Here is a 24,835-nt window from a genome sequence, read left to right on the forward strand (position 1 = left end):
TGCATACAAAGAGGAGCAGAGATGTGTGTATGGGTGTTTAGAGAGGGAGTGCAACAGGCGACTTTCAGAACTGAAACTGTTTACCATCTCCACTGATGTATACGCCATCTCCAGCAAAATCACTTAAAATTAGGTCGCTAAGACCACTCCTTGAAGTTTACAGGGCGTATAAATCTTGTAATCCTCTTCAGACTCTCATAGGAATACTTCACAACTAAGAAAACAGTTGTGTTGCCAAATTATTCCTTACAGCTTTCCAGATTTTATTTACTTTGTTTCATTTTACTTTTTTAACTTGAGTTCTGTTTGATATACAATTGAAAAGTAATGATATTTGCCTAAAAGTCTATGGTGCACACCCAAGGAAATGCACTGAACTATATTTTAAGACTGAACTACAACTTACGCATCTCCTTCAGTTAGCAGCACGTAAAGTGTGGCTCAGGAGTCTTCTGGCAACTTAAGGCCAAAAAGTGGCTTGTTCAGCCTGGCATTATTTAAAACCACCAAAGAACAGCACAGAGCTATGTGTAAGCAATTTGTGCCCCATCTGGTCAGCAGAGGTTTTTGGAACAGAGGATGCTTCTGGGTGTCTCCTCTCTTTTACGAGATTTGTTCAGAAAATTATTCTGGTTTGCTCTGTACAGGTTTTCATTCCACACTCTCCACTGTCCTGTCTGAATATTTTCTCTAGGACATTAAGCGCTAGTGTTCTCCACCGCAGCTTTGTCCTGTCCGTGTACATGTGGGTATCTGCTCTGGAGTGAATGGGTGTTCACACACTTGCTTTATATTTATGTTGGGGAATAAAAGGGTTAAAGAAATGTGCCTTATGCTGGAGCTAAAGGCTGTTTGCTTATGAAGCAAACTCCCTCAAGAAGCTTTGTTTCCTGCAGGTTGCTAGATGGTGGTAGGGAAAAACATTACACCAGCTGCAAACCTCTTGGGGTCTCCCAGCTCTTGAGGCAGAGCGTGTATATGTATGTATGTGTTTGGGGGTTAGGGAGGAATAAAACCTACTGGCAGGGTTTACTTTACTGCAGGAGCGAGAGGAAAGAAACCACTGTAGGGCTCAAATGAGCCTCCTGAATAGAGGTGTGATTTGTCACAGGATCTGCCCTTTGCTACTGAACTAACTTTTCTTTCTTTTGGTCATCTGAGATATTTCCTGTGCTTAAACCTTCCCGGGTCCCTTCATGTACCCTGCTGGAAACCCTATGAGTTTAACTTGCTATGTTTTTAATCATATTTAGTATGCATTTAGAACATATTTAGTATGCATTAGGAGAGCAAAATAACATGTTCTAGCTATTTTAAATATCAGAAATGTAAGTGAACGTCTATAATTTTAACATGAATGTGTTGCAGCATCAGGGACAAATTGTGCCGGGTGGTGGGGGGGGTTTTTTGAGGGTTAGGTTTTGGGGTTTTCTTCCCTAAAGTGATGCTTGGTTTTATTTCACATAGCAAGATCTAGCCAATTGAGGATTGCTTGCCTCTCAAAGGTGTAAAAAGAATACTACAGTTCTGTAATTTTGGCTGTGTTGCAAACTGTTGTTGAGGTGGAACACACTAAACTAGATATCAAAACTGCTAGAACTGTAGATGTTTAAAAAGCACTTAGTCATACTAACTGTTGTTCTACTCATCCCGTTTGCCATTTTGGAAATAGTTATGGGGAGCTGTTTTAGCAGATGGCGAGCTACTCTGCACACAGCTGAGGACTCCAGCTTGGTCCTGTGTGCCCAGGCTGAACCCTTACTACCCGCATTCAGTTCTCCTCAGATTTTATGACCTCAGGCCAGTGCCGCAGAAAACCAGCAGGGCAAGTGATTTAATACATAATTTTCTCCCCTCTGAGCCTCTCCGGATTTCATTTCACAGTAGAGGGCACTGTGCAGTTGGAGTTCGTCCTCTTGAGAAACAGCGTAAACTCCTGGTTTCTTGTAGGCATAGAGATTCCAGGGCACTCTTCAAACTTAACAATTTTAGCTCCGCTCAATGCTCATGTCTAGTTAAGGTAGTTACATATTACTTCAGCTCTTGCTTTTGTTTCTAATGGATTTTTTTTTCTGCTCTTCTCCGCTGCTGTGCATTGTTAAATAGCTGCACTGTTCCAGCCCAGATATGGCTGTATTTTAGTGGTCAGCCAGTAGATTGCTATACCAAGTATTTAGTTAAATGCTTTGTGGATCTTTCTGTATAAAAAGAGCTCCATTGAGACTAAGAGGATATTATTATTCATAAATGTGGTGACTAGTTTCACACATGGCTGAAGCAAAATAAATCATCACTGTTTTTAACAAAACAGTGAGTAGACCTCTTGTTGACCACAGCATATTTGTGGTCAGCAAAGAAAGAGTCTTTTATAGCTATTAATATGCTGCCAAGGTGCTTTAGCTGAGATTTTTGCCCTAAGGGAGGTGGGCTTCTACTACCACATATTCGTGTTTCCCTGCTAAGCCCATTTCCACAGCCCTATCTTTACAGAGTGATGTGATGCAAAAATCCAGCCCTGAAAAGAGATACTGGTTACTGGAAGAATTGACACAAATGAATATCGCCCTGGTGCTGAATCCGATAAGAAAATGAACAATGCTCTCAAGTGGTAATTTTTAGTTCTGAGCAGTCGTGCACAAAACAACTGGTATGTCAGCATTTGTGTTATGCGCACTAGTGTAAAGCCTGAAGGTTTGAAGAAGGCCTGTGTGATATTAAGCATCCCACTGCTCCTCTAGTTGTTTACGTTTCCAGTTCTGTGCAGTTAAACTGGAGTTCAAACATTGGTCTGTTTATTACACAATTGTGGGAATGGTGTTGGTTGGGGATCTTCTGATGTAGCACCTGTACAATAGTACCTGACTTCCCTGGAATGACTTAGGGCAAAACATAGCCATTTCTTACACTGAGAGTCCTGCTGAACAGTCACTGATGGGAGCCAGTGCTGGTTCTTCAGTGCTTCCTCCCGTCACTTTACAGAGGTTAGGATGAACTTTTCAGCCTGCCTACAGCCATCTGCCCAACTGAAAATCCCACCAGAAATTCTAAATGCTTTTCCAGTCAAAGAGCAGGAAGTTTGAACACATTGGTATGCTGTTTGAAGGGTGCAAAAGAAATTTAGTTTGTAATAGAAACGACAAGAAGAAAAGTTCCAAAGTAATACATAAAGAGAAGAGTCATGGGTGGTATGAGAAGAAGGGATGGAATATAAAATAGGAAAGCTATTCTCTATAGCATATCATTATGTAAACCAAAAGCAGAACTGTTACTTTAAAGGCTTACATTTGACTTAAACGTGTTTCTTGACATACCATTTACAAAAGGCCCTATTCTGATCTCAACCTAGAGTAAAAAGGAACAGCTCCACTGAACACAGTGAAAGCTTGGCAAATTTATGGGAGGGAGAACGTGTGTGAAATAAGTTTGTAAGGATGACCCTGCTTCTTATCTAAACTTTCTTGTAGCTTTCCAGATGAAATTCTAGAGTTGTGTATTTGCAAAGATGAAAAATGCAAATAGTTTATTGAAGACATTTCTCATCTTCTGGTGTATTTATAAATAAACTTAGATTACATTTGTAAGGCATACAGGGTGCACTCTCTGTATTTACTTTCCTGTCCAGCTCTGTGTTTTCATGTGAAACCAATATTTTCTGCCATCTCTAAACCGCGTTAAAAGCATCCATTGTCTGACATTTTTAAAGATATTAAATTTTTCGTGGCCGTTTGTCTGAAGTATTTTGTATCCTGCCTATGCTCTGGGCTGGCCAGATACAATCCAGTTCAGAAATAATGTGACTGAATCATCATCACCACAAAGATGCATCCAGATTAGTGTACACCATCTCTTTTTAGGACGGCTGTAGCTTACAAAAAGTTTTTGAACAGAAAATTTTCTGTCTGGATAAATGCACATATAGAAATACATTAGGTGCTTTAAAAAACTTCATGCTGCGCCCGCGTGCGTGCTACAAGCGGATACGTCCCTGGTGCCCAGCCACGGTGTGTGAGGTGGTTAATGGTGCTGACAGTTCTCTGGAGGAAGAGAAGCGGCATTAACAGTTTAAAGACTGAAATTCAACTGATGGAATCAAGTATCAACAGATTTGATTTTTCTGTCATCTGTGACAAATACCCATGCTCCACAAAATTGTAAAGTGAAGCTTAGAAACTATTTTCCTAAAGTTTCCTGGGATTCTGTCCATGCCTACATCTATTGTAATGCCCACCATCTTGTTCGTCATCTTGGGGCTTTTTCTTTTCAACGTTGGTGATAACTACAGAGTGTTAAAAAGGTCTTGATTTGGTAATGGTTAGTAAGACAGTTCCTGCTGAAGCAGTGCTGTTGGTTGCTATGGATCAGAAATTATAAATGGTAATAAAAGGAGAGCAGTTAACATTTGATAATATTTTACTGTGGGGAAAAATTCATCTATGTTGCTGTTCCAGTAGCAACTTCATGTAAACGTAATTAGCTCTGTGATAAAAAAAAAAAGGAGAGAGTTTCATGTGTTCAGTTTTTGTGTATAATCAGACCCAAACACCGGTTTGTGGCCTTATCTGTCACACTGCTTTCTCCTTGCTTCTGTGTTTGAAAACGGAAAATTTCTGAGCTTTTATAGAAGCTGTCACACTTTTTCTCTGGACAAGAAGGATGGTGTCTCACGGAAAGCCCTGAAGTTGTCTCGGGGGACTTGGATGCCATTTCTGCTGCAGGATCTCTGCTGTGGGACAAGTATTTAACACAGCCTTGTTCCTGGGTCACTGCCTGTGAGATGAAGGTATTGCTTTTCAGTTTCAGGAATGGTTTCGGAGTGAAAGACATTTATAATGGCTAAGTGTTAAGGTTCTGCAATGGCATGACGAGTATTTAGCAGGTTTTCACTTCTCTTGCCTGTGTCTTAATGTTAAAATCTTAGAAATATGCATTAGTACTTTCAGGGGGAAAATTAGTGCTGAAGGTCTCTGCGTTGTTACGACAGTTATGAAACTTGCTCGCGGTAACTGAAAGTGCTTTATGAGGGCCTTTTAGCTGATCTGGGAAACTTTTGAAGTTTGCAAAGCTCATTGCCGTGTGTGTGAGCTCAGTTCTTCCTCAGAGAGCAGGGCTTTCTACAGCAGTGATGTTGAACATCACCTTCCTCCTCCCCTGCAGCGGCTGAGCGTGCCACGTTGCTAGTGTCTTCAGCCTTAAGATGTGAAAAGCAATGTTGGCCATCAAGGCAATCTCATTTTGTCAATAAAAGCAGGGTGAGAGGCCATGTTAGGATATAACAAACCTGACCTTTCTGTTCACAGGTACCAGGCTGCTCAAGCTAGCCACAGATATTTTAGCTGGTATTTCTGTCTAGGCCAAGCTGTTCTTGAGAAGTAAAGCTTGTTTATGAAACCTCCACTGAAAGCAGGTGTTGCAGACATCCCATTAGTAACCTTTGACTTACCTTCCCCTTTGAAACTTTTCATCCCAAAGGACTGACATTTCAAAGCCCCCCCTTTTTTTTCTTTTTTTTTTTTTTTGTGTGTGTGTGTGTCCCTCCAAGTTTGCATATTGTAAACATTTTTCTTCTCTGCTCTGATGGAACAGAGCCAAAAATCTGCACAATGGGGGAACTAGATGTTAATGAGCAGAGATTGTGGGAAAATGTGTACCGGGCTGCCCTGCCTGACCTGCATGATAATGCTACATTTAGCACATTCTTTTCCATTGGTGTAGCAGGCCTTGAAATGGTAGCAAACAACACATATTGTGAAGGTTTGTTTCAAAGAAAACTGCTTTCCTAGGAGAGTGGAAATAACAAATTATTTATTGTGTACAGTTGGCAGAAGGACAGCTGGCCCTGGAAATATTTATGCACAAACAGTGGTGTAAAATTATATATTCTTCTTCATGTTTTCAGTAAAATTGCCTTACGTGAAGGTTTAAATTACATAAAACACAAGTGTTACGTACAGGCTCATACTGGATCGAGGAAGTTTACAAGCACTCTATGGCATTTAGGGACTTCGGAGGAAAAAAAAGGCTATTGGGCCTGTTAAAACAAAAAAATATTCTAGCACTTTGGCATATTCTAAATAGATATTTTTATCTTTTTTTTAACTCTGGCTGTGCTCACAACCCCTTTTTAATGTGTTTATGTCAGTGGAGTTTTGTTTGTACAAAATGCTCCTGAAAAATTAATTTTGGCTCCTCTGAGCCAAGTTTCATTTAATCATAAAACAAAATTTATGTCTCGGCCATATGAAAATCATTAGGGGCAAAAGGATTCTGAGAATATAAACAATGCCATGTGACTTAGACACCCAATTGCACAGCTTGAACCTATCAAGCGGTGAACATATTAAAATACTAAAGAGAACACTTACAGTCAGCATTTGGTGTGCAATGAGTAGGGAGAAATTTGTTTGCACAAAACTTCTGACTAACAAAGAGAGTACCGAAGGAATTCATAACAAAAGACTGACTGTAGATAATTTCCGAGTAGAGAAAGGGATTAAATCCATTAAACAAGCTATTTCTTGCAAACTTCTTACCCAGCCATTTTTTAATTATACTTTTATACGTCCAACTTTGCTCTTTCAGTTAAGGAAAGAGGAATTCATGTAGTAAAAATTGCATACAAATGTGAACTGTTTACAAATGACATTCCAGATCCTCATCGGGAAATGCTTATTTCTTCACAAAGATTCCTAAAGAGCTTTTCTATGGGGAAAGAGACTTCCACTCATTACCTTAAAAACAACACTCTTATCTCCACCGTGGAGTGGATATGGGCTCTGAGCCATATTTTGCAAAGGACAAAGCAAATTCTTTAGCGGAACATCTGCTAGATAAGAGCAGCATTCCTTAGAATAGGTTTTCTGATGAAAGAGATGCCAAAGCCTTGATTCCAAAAGTACTTATATGCTAAAACAACTACTGTCTGTGCTATTTCTGTTACATGCTTTCAGGAGCAATTTAAAACCACAGCTAACACCAAAAATACGGAGGTGGTTAATAATATGCTTTGGGGCTACTCAAGTCAGCTTACATTTTGCACAGTAAAAGAAAAGACTGCAGAAGTATTAATCCCATTTTCGGGAATCTTTAAAATGGTGCAAAATGCATATTTGATCAGCTGATAGGCAGTCTCTGTGCCAATTACAAAACGGATTTCATAGAATCATAGAATGGTTTGGGTTGGAAGGGACCTTGAAGACCATCTAGTTCCAACCCCTCTGCCATGGGCAGGGACACCTCCCACTAGACCAGGCTGCTCAAAGCCCCATCCAGCCTGGCCCTGAACACTTCCAGGGATGGGGCATCCACAACCTCCCTGGGCAACCTGTTCCAGTGCCTCACCACCCTCACAGTAAAGACTTTCTTCCTAATATCTAATCTAAATCTATCCCCTTCCAGTTTGAAGCCATGACCCCTTGTCCTATCACTACATGCCCTTGTAAAAAGTCCCTCCCCATCTTTCCTGTAGGCCCCCTTCAGGCACTGGAAGGCTGCTATAAGGTCTCCTCGGAGCCTTCTCTTCTCCAGGCTGAACGACCCCAACTCTCTCAGCCTGTCTTCACAGGAGAGGTGCTCCAGCCCTCTGATCATCTTTGTGGCCCTCCTCTGGACCCGCTTCAACAGGTCCACGTCCTTCTTATGTTTGGGGGCCCCAGAGCTAGATGCAGTACTCGAGGTGGGGTCTCACCAGAGCGGAGTAGAGGGGCAGAATCACCTCCCTCAACCTGCTGGCCACACTTCTTTTGATGCAGCCCAAGATATGGTTGGCCTTCTGTGTTGGCCTTCTACAGTTGGCTTTCTTTTCTCCACAGATAATGTCTGTGCCGTGAGCAGTTTATGACTCCAGCTGGTACACCTTCAGAGCTGCTTAGAGCAACTAAAAGGTGATAGCTGTTCTGCATGTCCTGAAGTCTACGCAGTAAGGGAGATGTTTATTTATCTTTGCTGACGCTGTCACACCACCAGGAAGGCCTTGCAGCAGCGCACTGTTATTCTGTCATGCAAAACCAGAGCGTGGCATTGAGAAAGGAAACACGGCAAAGGGGAGTGAGTACAAATTTATCATGTGCTCACAAAAGCCCCTTGCTAACGCCAAGATAACATCTGTTGCAGTGACCTTACAGGACTGGAAGGCTCTGGCTAAGGCTGAACCCTGGGTTCAGGAGAGTGCTGTTTGTTCTGGGGAAATTTTAATGATCCAGGTGGGTATCTATTACCAAGCTGGATACTTTCAGTTCTCATTTTTCACTCTCTGTCTTCCACGTCTGTTGCTACAGTTCCAGGTTTCTGATGTCCCCTGATGCTTGATATGGTGACTACAGAACATCTCTGCATTGTCAAATATTTCTTTGTAATGATTTGAACAAAACTTTGACACATGTTTATGGCAAGCACCACTTTGGTGACTTTGTCTAGGAAAGCACCATGCTCTTTCTTGGTTAAGCTTTGGCTTATCTGCATTTCACATAGGGCTGTACCTTCATCATGTGCCTTCTCTTTGTTTGTCTTCCTCTTCATTGCACTCAAGGGATGTTGTGCACTGTGTTTTGGGAACTGCCCTAAGTGAAGGAGTCAGGGAGTTGCACTGTAGCTGGAAACAGGAAAGCAGGAACACAGGGTCTGTAGTGAAAGAAGAGGGATCAGGAAAGCTGCTTTTTCTTTTCATCCTCCTTCAGTTCCTGCTGGGTACTGACTACTGTATGGTTTTGGTTTTAATTTCTCAGCTGAAATTCTGAAATTTGTAGGCCATCGCACCACAGCTTATATATGATGATTATGGCCCCACAACTTTATTAAGGGATTATGGGTTGAGTGCAGCCATCCCACCTCTCTGCTGGTCCTGGATTTACATTATTGCAATTTTCTTCAGCTTTGCTTTCAAAGCCCTGCAGAAAGTATTTGTACTTCTGTTCTGTAATCGTAAATTGGTTCCTTTAGTTTCTGTATGTGCGTGCTGTAAAAGATTGCCTCCAGCTCGGCTAATGCCCATTAGATTTGGCTGCTCCTAGTCAGTGCTAACTTCCTCTTGAGCAATTACCATTGTTCAGACTAAATGTTGTAGGGGAATCAGATCATATCACATCTCAGATCTGGGTCTTTCCCGGACTGATTTTGTGGGCAATAGAAGATATTCACCACACTCTGCTTTCCCACAAGCGGTTGAGTAGTCACAGTGGTCCAACCTGGAAGAGTTAAGAGAAAGTTTTCAGCAATGGTACCCAGCCCACATCCATACTCCTCTAAAGAGATTAAATGGAGAGTTGTATTATCTTAAATGTGTTTCGAATTGTTATTGCCAAAACTTTCAGGGCTCCTTTAGTAAGTGTGAGGCTTATTCAGGAAAACATCACTATTTAGAAAAGCATTTGTGCACCAGAAAAAACCATGAATTTGGATAGGAATCAACAAGCATGTATTGGAGTGCTTTTCAATATAGGTCTTTACAGAGCTGATCTCACATCATCTTTTTATTTCTTATTCTGCTGGTAATAGGTGTCACCTTAAGGACATTTGCAACAGATGTTTCTCAAATATTTATATGATCCCTTGCTGTGTCTAGATTTTTAATACAGTTCCCCAAATCTCTCTCTTAAAAATAGTACCAATGCTCCCATTTTACAAATGATAAACTGAGTTAGAGAGTGATTGAATAACATCCCCACTCTCCCGAAAGAAAAATTTGGCTTATGGAGTCCAGTCATCCTTACTTTCCTCATCACGAGCTCTTTTTGAAAACGGAGGAGATAATTTCTTTTGAGACAGTGATGTTTCACAGAGTGAGTGCAGCTCTGCTCTCATGTTAAGAAATTTAAGCTTTTGAAAACCCACTTGCTGCCAAAAGATTCTTCTCTTTCAAGACTTTTAGCTCTGGGTGACCCTCTGTTTAAAGTCTTGTCCAGCTGTGCTTTATAAATATCTCTTAACTGATAAATGAATTATTTCCTTTAGTTAAGCTTTCCATATTGCTACGTAGAGTTAGCGAATGCACGGTTTTGCAGTAGACGTATTAGTTTGCCAAATCGGTTGTCTTGTGTTTTTATATTTGGTAGTTATGCCCTGTATATTTTTAACTTTCTGGCCTGATTTTGACGCAGTTTGGTGATGTGTTGTCAATCATTGTTACAAGATATAGGAAGCAATACTAGAAAATAAGATCTTGCCATTTTTAATCTAACAAAACAGCTCTGTTGCTGATCTTGTCTGGCTGTCTAACAGATGGGCTAGTGTCCCATGAGAAGACAGCCACTTCCTTGCATAATAAACAAAGAAGGAGAAGTTGTCTGCAAACCATTAGTGTATTGTAAAGTTAGATGCAATGTCTTGATATTGTCAGAATGGGTTCCTCAAGCACATTTCTTTGACATTCTGTCATAAGTCAGATACAAGACAGCATTAAATCAAAATTAAAACTTTAAAAGGCTGCCAACTGTTTAACTGTTTCCAACAAAAGAACACCAGTAAAAATATCCTCCATTTTCTAAATATTGATAACCAACTAATAGAAAACAAAGGATTGAGTAGGGTATTTGATGGAGGCAAGATCATTCAGCCCATGTGCCACATTCCCAACCGTGGTGGAAATTCCTTTCTCCTTTTTCACTTTTACAAATAAGGGCGTTAGAACAAAAATAACTTGCTTGAAGTACAGGCTGGTTATTGTGTAGTGGAAGCTTATGAAAATCTTGGCAGATCACTACATTAGAATTGTTATTTTTTTGATAGGACACCTCAGAAAAATTATAGGACCCACAGAAATCAATGTGTTTTTCTTAAGAACGGTGTTTTCCCTCAAATTTAAAAGACAACACATTATATATACATACAAGTATATGGCTGGTCACTTTTCACAAGTATTGCCACTGAAGTAGAAATAAGTGATAAGTGTTGTCATTTGCAGAGGAAAGTGCTTTTTGTGGTGAAACAAATTTTCCACCTTTTAAAAAACCATTAAATATGGTGTAAATATGTAATATTAAACTAGAAATTATTCTTTCTGTTTCTGCCAGAAAAGAAAACTTTTTTAACCAATTACTTATGGCAGTTTTGGCACTTTAAAAAAAGAAAAGAAGGAATAAAAAAAATCAAATTCCAGATGTATAATGCTGTTTAAGCCTGTAGGACATGGAGCTGCTGAGCAATATGCTACTTACTTAGTTGCCCTGACAGATCTTAAGGCCTTGCCACTAAAATTCCATGTTTAAGTTAAAGGCAGAAATAAATCCAGTGGTCTGAGAAAAATAGAACATCCAATCTGAATAGATTGAGGTGACGATCCCTTTTATATCCGTCTTAAAACTAAGAAGCTCTTAAAGCTAGAATTAAAGTCTTTCATATGTGCGTTGCTAAAGACTTTTAAGGAACAGCTGTAAACTGAAGAACCAACAAAATCCAAAGAAAATTATAAATAACACCACAGACTGTTTTTGTTTGACTTTTATCATAGTTTTACAATTTGCATTTTTGTTTCTAGAATATGTTATCGATAGATAAAACTTCAGGAGAAGATACACTGGAATTACTGTGAGCTGTATGTCACAGTTTCTTATCTTCTCTGTTTTAGAGTGACTGAAATGGGTGCAATTTGTCAAAAATACGTAGAAAATAAGAGGGATTTTTCAAAAAGATCAGTCACATCTGAGTTTTTATATTCGTAATATGTGAATGAATATGCAGTATATTATATATGTCCTGAAATGTTTTGACTTGTTGGATTGGTAATTGTGTGTATATACTATTTTTTCCATATGGCGTCCCCTTTGTAGTTCGCTGGAAAAAGGTGGAATTTTCTTAATGGTCTAGAAGCTAGAAAATTCTACATATTTTCTAGAAGTATAAATTCTAAAAATGCAACTTGGCTTGTTCACGTCTTGCAAGTCGGCTTGCGTTTTGTTTTACCCCATACATTGTCTTCCTGTTTCATTCTGAAGGTGTAAGCAGCAATTTACTACATCATCATAAGCCAGATAGTATTTATGATGTTTATGTTAACTAATGAATCCAAATGACCCAGATGTGCTATAGGAAACCTCAATTTAACCTGAGGTCATATGGTAATTATCAAGAAAGCTTATTTTAAAATATTGCTCTATCTTTACTTGTCATTCTTAAGAAGTGAAATGAAATCCACTTCTCTACAAAGGCTATGCAAATTGTAAAAGTAATAATGCCACGCTTATAAATAGCAAATAGTATCATTGGGAACAAGTGTCTTTCATTGCTCATTCTTTATCATATAAAATTGAAGTATTTACAAAGGACCTTCAGACAGTTCTGTGGGATATAAAACAGAGCAGGGGGCTTGAGGCAGGGGTTTGATGCTTTGAAGCAGCTTTCTAGTGTATTTAAAACAGTACAAAGACTAGTAACTTTTTCTTAATCCTCTCTTTGAATAAAACAGTGACATTTCAAAGGCTGCGACAGTTTTGAAAACATAATTAAGCTAAGCTCCTCTAACTTTGCATCATACTAATTCTGTGGGATCACATGTAACCAATGGTTAAAGCGAATAACTGGATCAAGGTTTGTGCCTCTAGTTTAGCAGGACCTCTGGTTTATACTTTGAACCAAACAAACCCTGAACATTCTTTTCCCTCATTCATTCCTGCTAGGAAGTTTTGTGAAAAGCACAGGCAGCACAATGCATCAGCTCCTTTCAGCAGGGCTTTTTGGGTCCTGGAAAAAGTGGAAGAGAACAAAAATATTCAGGCTGCTCTGTTTGTAATGAAGGTCAGGGCACTGCATTTTGTATCTGTTATTTTCCTCAATAAATTTGTATGCCTTCTACGGTAGACTGGGAAAAATAGAGCTGGAATTCATAGATTTGTTCCAATTAGGCCACGAAACAACAGTTTAGTAAGATGAATACTTTTAAAATAGTATAATCGCAACATTTTTTACTTATCAATATGAAGAATAATTCCTAGTGTCAGAATATCTTTCAATGCTCCACTTTGCAATGCTCAGCAATACAGTTTGAGTCAGCTTTAAGAGTTGGCAAATTCCATTACTTAAATTTTGTTCTGCATATTAGTTTTATTACTAAACTTTTTCCTTTTGTCCTTCGTTGTTTCTAATCTCTTATGTCAGAGGAAAATTAAGACCTCCATCATGAAATCAAGAGAAAAACCGGCGCTACTGATAATGTGATTAAAATGTGGAATTAAAAGATCTGGCTAAAATGATGGAGAAGGAGAGTAAGGAAGGGAAAATAAATCAGAATCAGTGAAGGAAACAGCTTTGCACAAATCTTCACAGTGCAGCCAAAGTCCATGAGAACTATGTGTATTCAATTTATATCAAGAAATGCAGCTGGGGGCCTGGCATCAGATACTGGGATCCGATGTGTATCGAGTTACATCAGAGATCTGCTCTGTTTCTGGACTTCTGCTGCATCTGTCCCGGCAGGCTGGGGATCTGCGGTGACACTCAGTGCCGCAGCTGCTGATCGCAAACCACAGCACTGCGTGCAGTCTGAGAATCTGATTATCGGAAAACTCTAACAAAAGCGAGAGTTTGGGCTCACTGACTCAACTCCCTTGCAGTGGCAGACAACTGCATCACTGCAATCCCGTTTAAATGTCCTTTATCTTAAACCAGGCAGCTTCTTACCTTTGCATCCCTACTGGAAAGCTATGGCAGAAGCACACCGCTATGACAGTTGCAAATTTTCTCCTAGTTTTCAGTGGCACTGATGGCTGTGCTGAACTCTTTGCTGTCTGCGCTGCCTAGCACAGATGAAATGATTGAGCCCATTCATTTTTGGCTTACGTTTTGCTAAGTTAATAAGCCAAGTTCCCTTAATTTTCTCTCGTAAGGGAGGGTACCCGTTCCTCTTATCATATGAATAGTCCTCCTTTGTACATTTTCCAGTCTTTTGCCTTTCTTGAATGTCAGTTATGAGAATTTATATGCACAGCCTTAGGTGAATTAGTACTAGGGCATGGTGCAATAGTTTCAGTAATTCCCTTTTCTACTTTGCCTTAAGCGTTGTGAGGTTGCATTTGCCTTTTTAAGTGCTGACTGTGATCAAATAAAATGCCATACACATTTTCCTCCTTTGTTGCCTAAATCGTGGTCTTTGAGCTTTTAAAAGAAATTCTGTTTTTCCCTTACTGACGCAGCGTTGCAGTCTATGCAGCTGAATTCTGTTAAGGTCATTCCTGTGCATTACTCCTGTTTCCTCAGCACGGGCAGGGTTCCCCCGCTTGGTGTGATCGCTAACTTTCATTAGAGCACTTCTATTGATTGTTACCAAAGTCATTAACGAAAGATTACATAGATCCTTCCTGTCCTTCAGTTGACTTTTTGATGTGATCAGTTGCTGTTTGGTTTCTTGTACCTATTGAAATATACCTTATATGCACTTTTCCGTATTAAACTACTTTTTCCTTTGGAAACATACCTAATGATTTTCTGAAAGCCAAATGATTTCCTTCCTCATGTAGTAGTGTGTAGCATCTAGCATGTAGCATACCTTTGGCACACCTCAGGTGTGATTTATTCTCTTTTCCTTTTATCTTGAATGGTCTTAACTTTAACCCTTCTACTTCTTCCTAGGTTCTTGTATGTTATTGAGTAATAGCCAGAGATGGGACCTGTGATTCCTCCTTTCCCGTTCTGAAATACAGGGACTACATTTGTTATTCTGTAGTCGTGTAGTACCAGTACAGTGGTATGAGATGTTCAGCGTTTTTGTATGGAGATTGCTTGGTGTTTCTTGACTTGAGTGCATTTAACTCTGAGCTTTTCTTTCATTCCTGTACTAACGCTCATATTAATCACCTTTTTGTGTGCTATTGTTCAACATCATTAGAAAATGAGCTGCTCTTAACAGCAATAAGAAGATCTTTGTGAGTAATTTCCTAAATATCGTAATTAAAACCTGTGTTTCATTAGGTTCTCAAGTGCTTTTGTTAACTCTAGACAAAGGGGGGATTTTCATAGTCACAGATAGGATTTAGACATCACATCTCTCTCTTTCCTCTGCCTTTCACCTTTAGAAAGTCTTCCCATGACAGTGTATATGATTTCTGACCTATTGTTTCTCAGGAGGCGGAGGGTAATATAAGGAGCAGATACCTCTGACTTTTTTTAACACCTGCCAGCTCTGTAGCACCTCTGGCCTTTTTCTTCAGGGCTTTGATAATTAGAGCTGTGTGAAGTTTCACACGTAGAATGGAGCTGGATGATTCTAGCATCTAATCAGGTCAAAGGCTACATTCCTCTGGTGTGCAACATGTTACCCTAGGCTGAATTATAGCCCTGCAAACCGGAATGGTTAGATCCTTAACTTTGGAATATTAACTTGTTAATGTATTTTTTGCAACAGATAGAGAATCGCCACATCACACAACTGTCAATTTTATATCACTGCTGACATCTTTTGCCCACGCCTTGCAACCTGAATTGCAGGATGTGTTTCTATGCTGTGTTGCAATACCTCTTTGCTTTTCTAATTGCAGGAGGACATGTGGATGACACAAAGCGTCACACAGCCTTGACCCAACAGGCTCATCCACTGCTGACATAAAGCAGTGTAGCTGCCTAATTGTGTGCCCTGTGGATCTGGCCCAAAATGTGGCAATCTCATTGCAAGTGGTAACCACCGGCCCAAACTGGAACGTGTAAGCTGGCATGCTTGATGTAAGCTGTATAAACTGGCTATGGCATTGCCTCTGCCATGAGAGTTACAAGCTCTGATCACGCAAACGAGGGTTTTTAGAAGAATAAGAAGGTAAGTAGGCTTTGCAGATAAGTAAGCACATGGGTACAAGTTTTAAACAACCTCTGTGTAAAATTTCACTTTGTGCCAAGTGCCTGAAGAGCTAGATGCCGGTTTGTTGCATGCTTTCTAAAGTTGGACTGCCGATACTATTTTGTTTGCGATGTATTTAAAGGACTGAAACCTTTCCTGAAGATTTATGTGTCCTTCCAAAGGGCACCCAGTGAATAGGCTAAATGCTTTCATGCTGGCTGCACAGTCTGGCAACGGCTATGGATAACTGGGTCCACAGTTGGAAAATGCAGCTCTCTCCCTTTTCCCAGATGAGATTCTTAACAGTACTTTTTAGTTTGGCAGTTGATCACTTCTATCAAGATACACTTGCCTTTGGCCAAGCCTGTGGGATCTCTGTCAAGCTTTTCTCAGACACAAATCATTTCTTCATTCAGCATGTCATTTGACATCTTTGGTGTTATAAATTAGTTCATGAAGGTGGACACCCATTTCACCTCCTCACCAAGGGCTCAGTTCTCATGTTTTCTGAAGTTATTTATTTTTGCTTTAGGGGACAATGCAATTTTACCCTCCTACTGTGCTATCAAGAGAACAAGTCCCTTTAAGCCAAACACCTGCTTTCCTTTAGAAAGAATGATGGGGAAATGCCTTTTTAAGAGCCTCTGTTTATCTTCTTTCTTAATTTACAAAAAGTCCCTGATTACTCAGATCCCCAGAAATTAAGTAAAAAGGTATAACAGACCAAAGTCAAAAAGAAAAGGAAAAATAAAGTCCTGCCTTTCTCTTGCCATGGCAATGTGCCCTCAAGTTTACCAGAGCCTTATTCTCTCCCAGAGTCTAAATCCAGAATTGAGTGGTCTCCACTAAGAAAACAATAGGTCACTCCGTGTCTGTGAGCTCCAGCCTTGGGAGGCTTTGCTGGTCAACACCTGCAAGTTGGAAGCCAGCTGAGACACACCAAGTGTTACTTTACCTTACAGGCTCCAGTCTCGTCATCCAGAAACTTTCCCTCAAGTTGGAAATAGAGATGGCTATGTTAGAAGAAAGAGCCCAGGATATTCATGGATTCATTGGCCTGTCATGAATTTATGCTGCTTTATCATTTTCTCTTCTCTGACAAATCTAGAGAAAGGTGTCACAAAGTGTTATTCTTAGCTATAAATTTCATAAGGGCTTAAGAGTGTTAAGCATCTAAATCTTATTAAATTCCTAATTCGCTTATTGTTTTTGAGAATTGCATCCTCGGTTCTTCTTTTTCCACAGGTTTTAAATTGGCAATTTGCAGACATGACATGACTGTGCTGCGTAGAGTTGCCTCGATTTCTGGGTACACCACATCCTTCTGTCCTTCAGCATAAGCGGCGTCTGCGAGCTAGCTGGTAAGGAGCACAAACACTCCCAGCATACATGTAACAGACTTGACTACAATTAAATTTTTTGTGATCTTCAGTTACTCTTTTATTGTATCAATGCCTTAAGAGCTCAGTCACAGGTTAAAGCTGTATTGTACTGCACAAACACATAGAGAAAAAAATATATAGAGGAAGAAATAGTTCTTGCTACCAAATGGTTTAGCCTTGTGTCATCTTGCTTATAGCTTATGATTTTGATATAGAATCTGCAGAGTGGTGTAGCCTAATTTGTTTCTAGTCTAACTTTCTAAGACCAGCATAGGATGGGGACATGACTACAAGAGTGACTCCTATGCCTACAGCTGATCCTGAGAACTTCAAGCAAAAGTTTGTGTCTGCCCAATTTCAGCTCTTGCCAGGTGGCCCGAGGCCCATGAGCTCCAGCCCATCCCTCCACTGCTGCCTTCACACGGCTTTCAGCATCTTCCTAAAACGAGTCCTCTCTGAGGGCATGTTGTTGCATCTCTTTCTGCTTTGCCCTCTGGATGGCTGTGCATCCAGCTGTTGGCTAAAATAAGGAAGGCAGCACCACCTTTGGATTGGATCTTTTTCCTCCAACTCAGTCCAGATTTGGGAAAGTATCTAGGAGTCAGAGGGATAAGAAAATCTTTTAAGAAATTACCTTAATTAAAGGTGGGGTTGTCGTGTGGTTTTTTGTTTGGTTGGTTTTGGTTTTCTTTGTCCCCTCCCATGATAATGTGTAAATTCTGGTCAGAAGTGCCTGGTCCCAGTATGTGCACAATTCAAATGAATGTCTTGGGTCATGGTGATTTGGAGCAAGGACTGAGGCTTGGTTCTTCCCATCGTAGGTAAATAAACTAGTGTGGACACTAACAACAATTGTGTGGAGAAATATTCACATTTTTCTCTGCTGAAGATGCTATACTTTATAAAAGAATAACTATTTATTGCATAAGCAGAAGCAGCAGGTTGACTCTATAGAGCTGTTTTGGAGTTTAGTGGTGAGAACAGAACGGGGTTTCCAGAGAGGTGGCTTCAGATTGTCTTTCAAGAGGGGCAGGGCCTTTCAATGCCCTAAGCACTAAGCTTCCTCGCTTTCAGCAGTTGGGTGGGGACAGAGAATGAAATAAAAAAAAATCAAAAGATCTTAATCTGGAATCCTTTACAGATGCAGTGAAGAGCCAGAAAGTACATTACAAATAATAGCATATTGGCATTGGAATGAAAGAGTTGTGGAAAGGACAAATATTCAGGTCTTACTGTATATTTTCTAGCTCAGCAGAAATGTGTTTTCAACTCAGTCTCAGATATCACACTGTAGTATAGAGTATGTATACAGTAAATTTAATGTATAGCGTATCTCTTAACGATGTAGACATTATTTCATGGGCAGTAGAGCATACTTAGAAATATTTTCCATAATGGCAACTTTGAGATCTGATGTAACTTAAAATGTGAAATAGTTCAAGACACAATTGCACACCTAAATGGAAAAGCAACTGTGTAAGCAAAATATCATATTTAATGTAAATTGTATGCAATTTTACAGGCACAATAGTTTTCTTACAAGTACATTTCTAGTAACCAAACATATTTTCTCTCATTTGCATTCCCATTGTTCTGCTGGGACTGTGTCTTGTAGTTAGTGTATCCCTTTCATGCAAACAAATAAACTAGGCTTCGCAAAGAACTGCAAAATCAGTTTTGTCTGGTGAAACTAGTTTAGGTGAGGAAACACTGTATATGAAAGAACAAGAGTCTGATGTTTTGGTTTTTCTTCAGAAAAAAACCCTACTTGACAAGTAACCCCATGGACTGTAATGTGACTGTGAGTCGTAATGAATCTGAAAGTCTGATGAAATGTGAAAAAAATATATAACTTATATATAACTTTTTTTAACTCCTTGAAAATGTTAACTGAAGCTTGACTAAAAGTTTCTAGTGAACCTGTGAGGGTAGTCCGGAGGCTGAATCTCAGAAATACTAGGGACATCCTTTGTGTGTGGTTCTCTTGACATAGGGAAGCCTGCGTACCAGGGGAGGGTTCTTGAGTTCTGAATCCATTTTTGTTGAGGTAACATTTTAATTTGCTCTCCTCTCACTGGATTTGGTAAGGACTTGCCTCAGAATGGCCCAGTACAGATTAATTTTCAAAAATTACTACATTCAGAAAAACAATAATTCTCAAGAGCAAACACATAATCTCATACACGAAACACACCTTGGGTTTTATTCATTTCTCACTGACATAAGGTGTAATTTAGTTGTCTAAAATGGAGTCATTCGTGATTTACGTCAGAAACAGGCCCACAAAGGCTATTTTTAACACATGCAACGAAATGACATTTAATTTTTTCACATTCGCTCCCCAGTGTTGTTGTATACATCCTCGGTGGCATTATTAAGTGGCACTTTTCAAACAGATGAAGTATGTTACTTACTGTGGCTAAATTGTAATGAAAGAAGAGATGGCTGTTTGCCAGTGAATGGTGTGTAGCTTGTAGAAGCATGTAATTACATAAATCACAAACATATGCAGAAGATGTTTTCTCTTTACATTTAACTGGTGTTGCCTGGAGCTATAGCTGCTTGCAACTCTACTTAATTACCATAATTATTTTAAATGTGTATATCTGGGCAATCTTTGAGCTTTATGAGAATGTTATTCATACCTTATCAGTAAAGGGTCCCATTCTTTCCCCAAAGGGGCTGCAGTAACCAGGTTTCTCCCGATTTCAGGCATAGGGTGGCTGTAATGTTTATATCTTTATTTTGAATTACGGGTTTTTAAAAAACCTGAGCGCCTGAAACTAATCAGATCTTGAAATCTCAGTAGACGCTATAATTTCCTGGTAGGAAATTAAGCATTGTATATTGTTTGTAGAAAGAAGGTACCTGGAGAGGTCCTGATTAGCTTCTTTTACGTCTTAATTTGCTGACTGTGTAAATGTTGTTTGGCCAAACAGATTGACAAGTGTCTAGGAAAGGTATTGACTGTGTTAAAATGGATACTTCCTATGGGAAATGTCAAAAAAACCTGACAAACTAGCTGGGATTTTCCAGTTAATTTTGTCAAGCAGTCAAATGTGTTAGAGTGGGGCATTTTTTAAATTCTCTTTTACAGTAGTGTAAACCTGATTCAAATAACTGATGTTAATGGAGTTGCCTCAGAGATACCACAGGATAACACAGGCTTTTGACTCTTCTCTCATTTATGTCTGTTTTATGTTGACTTCGTGCCATTGATATTGGTCGAGTTACTTGTGGCTCAGACCAATACAAATGAGAAAAGACATGAGTCCTGATATATAGGATGACTGGCCGATGTAGACATGCCTCAGTTTTCCCTAACTGATGTAAATTGGTGAGTATAGAATTCCTCCAGTTGAATACATTGGAAGTGGTAAGGCCCTCGGGAATAGGAAATTTGATAGCTAAATAACCTCAAAAGGCCAAGCGGCAGGAACCATAAGGAACTGTCGCACATAACCGATGAAGAATACTTATGAGTACAGATACAGAATCCTTACACACTGAAAGACCAAGAATGGCAGGTTTTGTGAGAAAAGGGTACTATAATTTATTAGTTCAACTTTGCATTTATAAAAGCACATCTTTCCGGACAAATGAGCTAAGTTACAAAAAACCAGTTGAATGCAAAGACAGTGAAGTTGCAAAGGTTTCATGTTCCAATAAAATAAAAAAAGTAATTATTAGCAATTTTAGGAGTCCAGTTCTAGAAATAAGGGAAATATAAATAAATACCCAATGGAGAATCAGACTGAGCAAACACAGTCCTTTTGCATTATTCAGTGTCAGGGAAATTGGATGATGGTTTGCACCTTGTCTTTTTTGTCAACTGCTATAGTTAACCTTGCAAGCGATGCCTCCTTAAAGAGCTTTTGTAAGTCATGAGATTGTTTTTATTTGGTTATAATGTGACATGCCAGCTGTAGATCATATGTGCAGTTTTGTGACACAGCTTAGTCTTTTCTTCCACCACCCAAGAGGCAACATACACAAAGCATTATTGTCAGAGATCAGTTACTACAATCTCCTGTGGAAAAAAAAAAAAAAAAAAAAAAAAAGCAAGCCTCTGGAATGCCAGGGAACGACGCACTTTCCACATCAGAGACTGGTTTGTTTAATAACCACAAATTATTTCAGGTAATTTGGCACCTATTTAATTGCACCCACAAGAATGTCCTCAACAACAACAACAAAAAGAAGTAACAAAAGAACCACCCCTACTACCAACCCCATCAGGATGAGCTGAAGGCAGAGTTTCCATTCATTAAATTATGATTAGCCTTGCTAATACCTTGTCAATCAAATCCCCATACCGTGCTGCAGACACACCAAAGGGAAACATACATGTGACGTTTTGAAAAGGAAGCTGATAGAAAGAAAGCAATGCTTTTCCCATGCATTAGAATGACAATAAAATCCTTCAGATGGAGGTATGTGCTAAAACAGTCATTAAAAATGCAGATTATGAACAGCTGAAATTAAAATCCAGCCAAGGCATTGTCAGTAAAAGTCTTTCATTAAAACGAAGAGCATGAGGACAAACACAATATTCACTAACTTTGAGGAGCAATTAATCTGGATTTGTACTTAGATTTTGTTCTGTTCTTTTTCATTACACATATTTCCAAATTACTGTGTGATTGAAAGACTCCGATGGTTACATTAATCTACCATTTCTGTAGTATTGGCATCTATATAGAGGGTGATATGTGCCCTGTCAGTAAGTCACAAAGCTCTTTGCTGAATAGCAGAAGAATGTGGGAATGGGAAGTCCCCCTAGTTTTGCCTCTGGGAAGAATATATTTTGGTAATTTCAAATAGTGAAACCAAACACAGACATTTGGAAGATTCATTTTAAAAACTGATACTGGAGAGCTGATGTGAAATTCCATTCAAGTGTTTTGGGTTCTCTCCAGCACGATGGAGAAACTTTCTTCTGGCATCTCTCAAATGCATTTGCCTGCAGCTAACCAAAGGTAGTGCCACAGACAGAATGGAGTTCTTTACAAAAAAGTCTTTGCATTTCTCCTCATGAAAGCCATGTTCACTAGGGCTTTTTTCACAGGGAGATTTTCCCCTTCCGTGGAGTAGAGAAGAGCCTACAGGCCAAATTTTGATAGGAGGTCCCTGACTAAGTATAAGAAAAGAATATCAAGCAAATTGAATCAGCATGATTTTTCTGAAAATCTGGGCATTGTTTTGTTTGTACCTGATTAAGGATTCCTTAAGTTAAAATGAAAATATCCAGTTCCAAGCCAGAAGGAGACCATGGTCTGTGTAATAGGGTCATTGTTCTCAGAATACTTATTGTTCATGTCTCCAGCTTTGTTTCGAATGACTATGTTTTGTCTCTGACTGTTACACGCTCCAAAATGTGTATCTCAGTATGTATTTCCTTTATCTTTGAGTGTGCTTCAGGCAATTCGATCTGATTTTTTTGCAATCCTATTTTTATCATTATATCTTTTCAGTCAGGCCTATCAGTGAGTAGCTACAGAAATACTGCTACAATTAAACAGAAATTCTCATATCTTTAAGTGATAAGAAGTTTGTGCTACGGATCATTTGGAACAGTTTCAGCCTGAATTTCATTTGTTTTTTCAAAGGATTTCTTTGTATGGTGACTGAAACTGTTGCATGATTGGTGGAAGGGAGAGAGGAGAAAAAATAGGTTCTGCATTTTAATAATAATAATTAGATGACATCTGTGAGATAAAACATTACAACATTAATTACCTAACTTAATTTGACTTTAAAGTCCACCAGGTTGTTATAAAGTCTGCAAAACATTTGATCATCTGTTGGGAATACATAGTCAATTCCCCATCTTAAAATTATACCCATACAATGAAGGGCTGTAGTACTTGAGACTTGAAGTGAAAGGGGCTGGATGTGATTACAAATTGAACTGTAACGTAATCTGGGCTTTTCCAGTCCAGATTTCCAGTGCAAGTTGAGGTTGGCTAACGATGTCTTTCCTGTGCACAGCCCTAAGGATCCGTTCTGTTTCTCCAGGGCACCTTGGCAAGAGACTTGCAGATATTTAAAACCTCTAATTAATGCCAGGTATTTCACTTCGCTTTTATTTTTAAAACATGAAAAAAAAATAATTACTAAGCCAAAGAAAAAACAAATATTTTCCATTTGCCATTCATTACAGATGTCAGACAGCCATAAATATAGAAATGGTCAGCTGCAGGTGTAACCTAGTTCTGTTGTGTAATGCACACTCTGTTCCTATAACATTACTAAAAATGGTCTGTCTGGCTAATAAATAGCACTACCATTACATAGTAAAAGGTGAAAATTAATGTGAATGCTGCTGGTGAGTTAGCTATATTAACAAGCCAATCATGTAGTATTAGCAGTTGTAATGGGGAACAACATAAACTTTTAAGAGCTTCTGCAAAAGCTTTCAGTCCTTTCAATGTTGGGAATTTAAAATCAGTGCTGTCCAGTAATGTTATTTCTTTAAATTTAGGAGGAAAGTTATGGAGGAATTTTTAAAATAAATTCACTGACATCTGCATCTAAAAAAAAAAAAAATTTTTGGTGTCCAGTCTGCATATATCACTATTATCTCAGATGTTCTGACGGTAAAGCTCTGTTGCCTCCATGAAAGGTTCTGGCCCATGTATGATAACCTTTGATAGCTAACTGATAGAGAACTGATAACCCCTTACTGATAACAGAACCTTTCCCACACCCAGAGCAAGAAGAGAGTGCAACCTAAAATGGCAGTGAAAAAAGGGAGACAATAAACAAACAAAGGACTAATTGATTTCTTCTACCTAGAAATAGAGGTATGTCTGACCAACAGCCCATCTGGCCCTGTGTCCTCTCGGTGTTGTTGCATGGTACTTTGGGAAAAATTTAAGAGCAGACCGTGTAACCTGTTTCCTCCCCAGAATTTTCTTCCAGATTGCGTCAGCAGTTGAGGGAGTTTCTGAAATAGATTTATCTTGACCATTATAGATAATGTTGTCTACAGCATCCAGCGTCAGTGAGTACCACAATGTCATTGTGTGCTGTGCAAAATGCAGCATGCTGAGAGTCACAGCCTTTGCCAGGATGGTTCTTAGGTCCTGTTTGTATGTCCTCAAAGAATTACCGTTGTGTGTAGTCCTAGAACAGCTTCCTCTCTGTCCTCCACATCTGGGGAGAAACCACATGCAGGCTGGCCCAAGATGACAAGTAGGATGATGGGAATCTGCCTGATTAGTAACATATTTTGTGGGTTGTTTATATTTGAGTCAAATGTACTAATTCCCCTTCTTGCTCTTCCTCCCGTTCTTTTAATTTTATTCTTGGCTGCAGAAAAATCGCTAAAGAAAAATGTACCTTGAAAGACAGACTGTTATGCTTGGCAATGCTTTATTATGTTGCTGTGCCTCAACACCATATTTGATCTGAACATATTTCTAGGAGATAAGTAGATTAAAAGAAAATTAATTGGAAATATTTCTATTTCATGTGTCAGTTGGTAACACACATCAGAGGATAAAAATTAAAAGACAAATGTCTATCAGCTAGAAAAGCAAGTCTGCTCTCAAATCTAGTGCTACGAGTTCCTGTGGAAAACTTCACAATGATATGACATTCCTAACCTGCCTAAACAAGAGCACACGGAAGAACCGATAGTCGTTTTATTCTGTCCTATACTTCAGAAATTATATCAGTGAAAATTTTCTATTTCCCA

At 39.2% G+C, this 24,835-nt stretch overlaps 2 long non-coding RNA genes across 13 annotated transcripts in view; one reads left to right on the top strand and one right to left on the bottom strand.

Annotated features, from left to right (window-relative positions):
• Positions 1-24,835, top strand: part of LOC128907446 (uncharacterized) — a 140,466-nt gene that overhangs the window by 81,429 nt on the left and 34,202 nt on the right. For 11 of the 12 annotated variants that reach the window (XR_008465604.1, XR_008465598.1, XR_008465596.1 and 8 more), the window contains 2 exons: positions 15,459-15,730; positions 16,997-17,112. This is a non-coding gene — a long non-coding RNA (uncharacterized LOC128907446). Of the gene's footprint in view, positions 1-8,109; positions 8,199-15,458; positions 15,731-16,996; positions 17,113-24,835 lie in introns of all 12 variants that reach the window. The other variant, XR_008465603.1, reaches the window with a different exon arrangement.
• LOC128907450 (uncharacterized) overlaps positions 8,955-24,835 on the bottom strand; it is a 118,498-nt gene continuing 102,617 nt past the window's right edge. Inside the window, exon 5 of the long non-coding RNA XR_008465616.1 lies at positions 8,955-9,179. This is a non-coding gene — a long non-coding RNA (uncharacterized LOC128907450). The remainder of the gene's footprint in view (positions 9,180-24,835) is intronic.

Source organism: Rissa tridactyla, chromosome 3, assembly GCF_028500815.1.
Source record: "Rissa tridactyla isolate bRisTri1 chromosome 3, bRisTri1.patW.cur.20221130, whole genome shotgun sequence".
Classification (NCBI taxonomy): domain Eukaryota; kingdom Metazoa; phylum Chordata; class Aves; order Charadriiformes; family Laridae; genus Rissa; species Rissa tridactyla.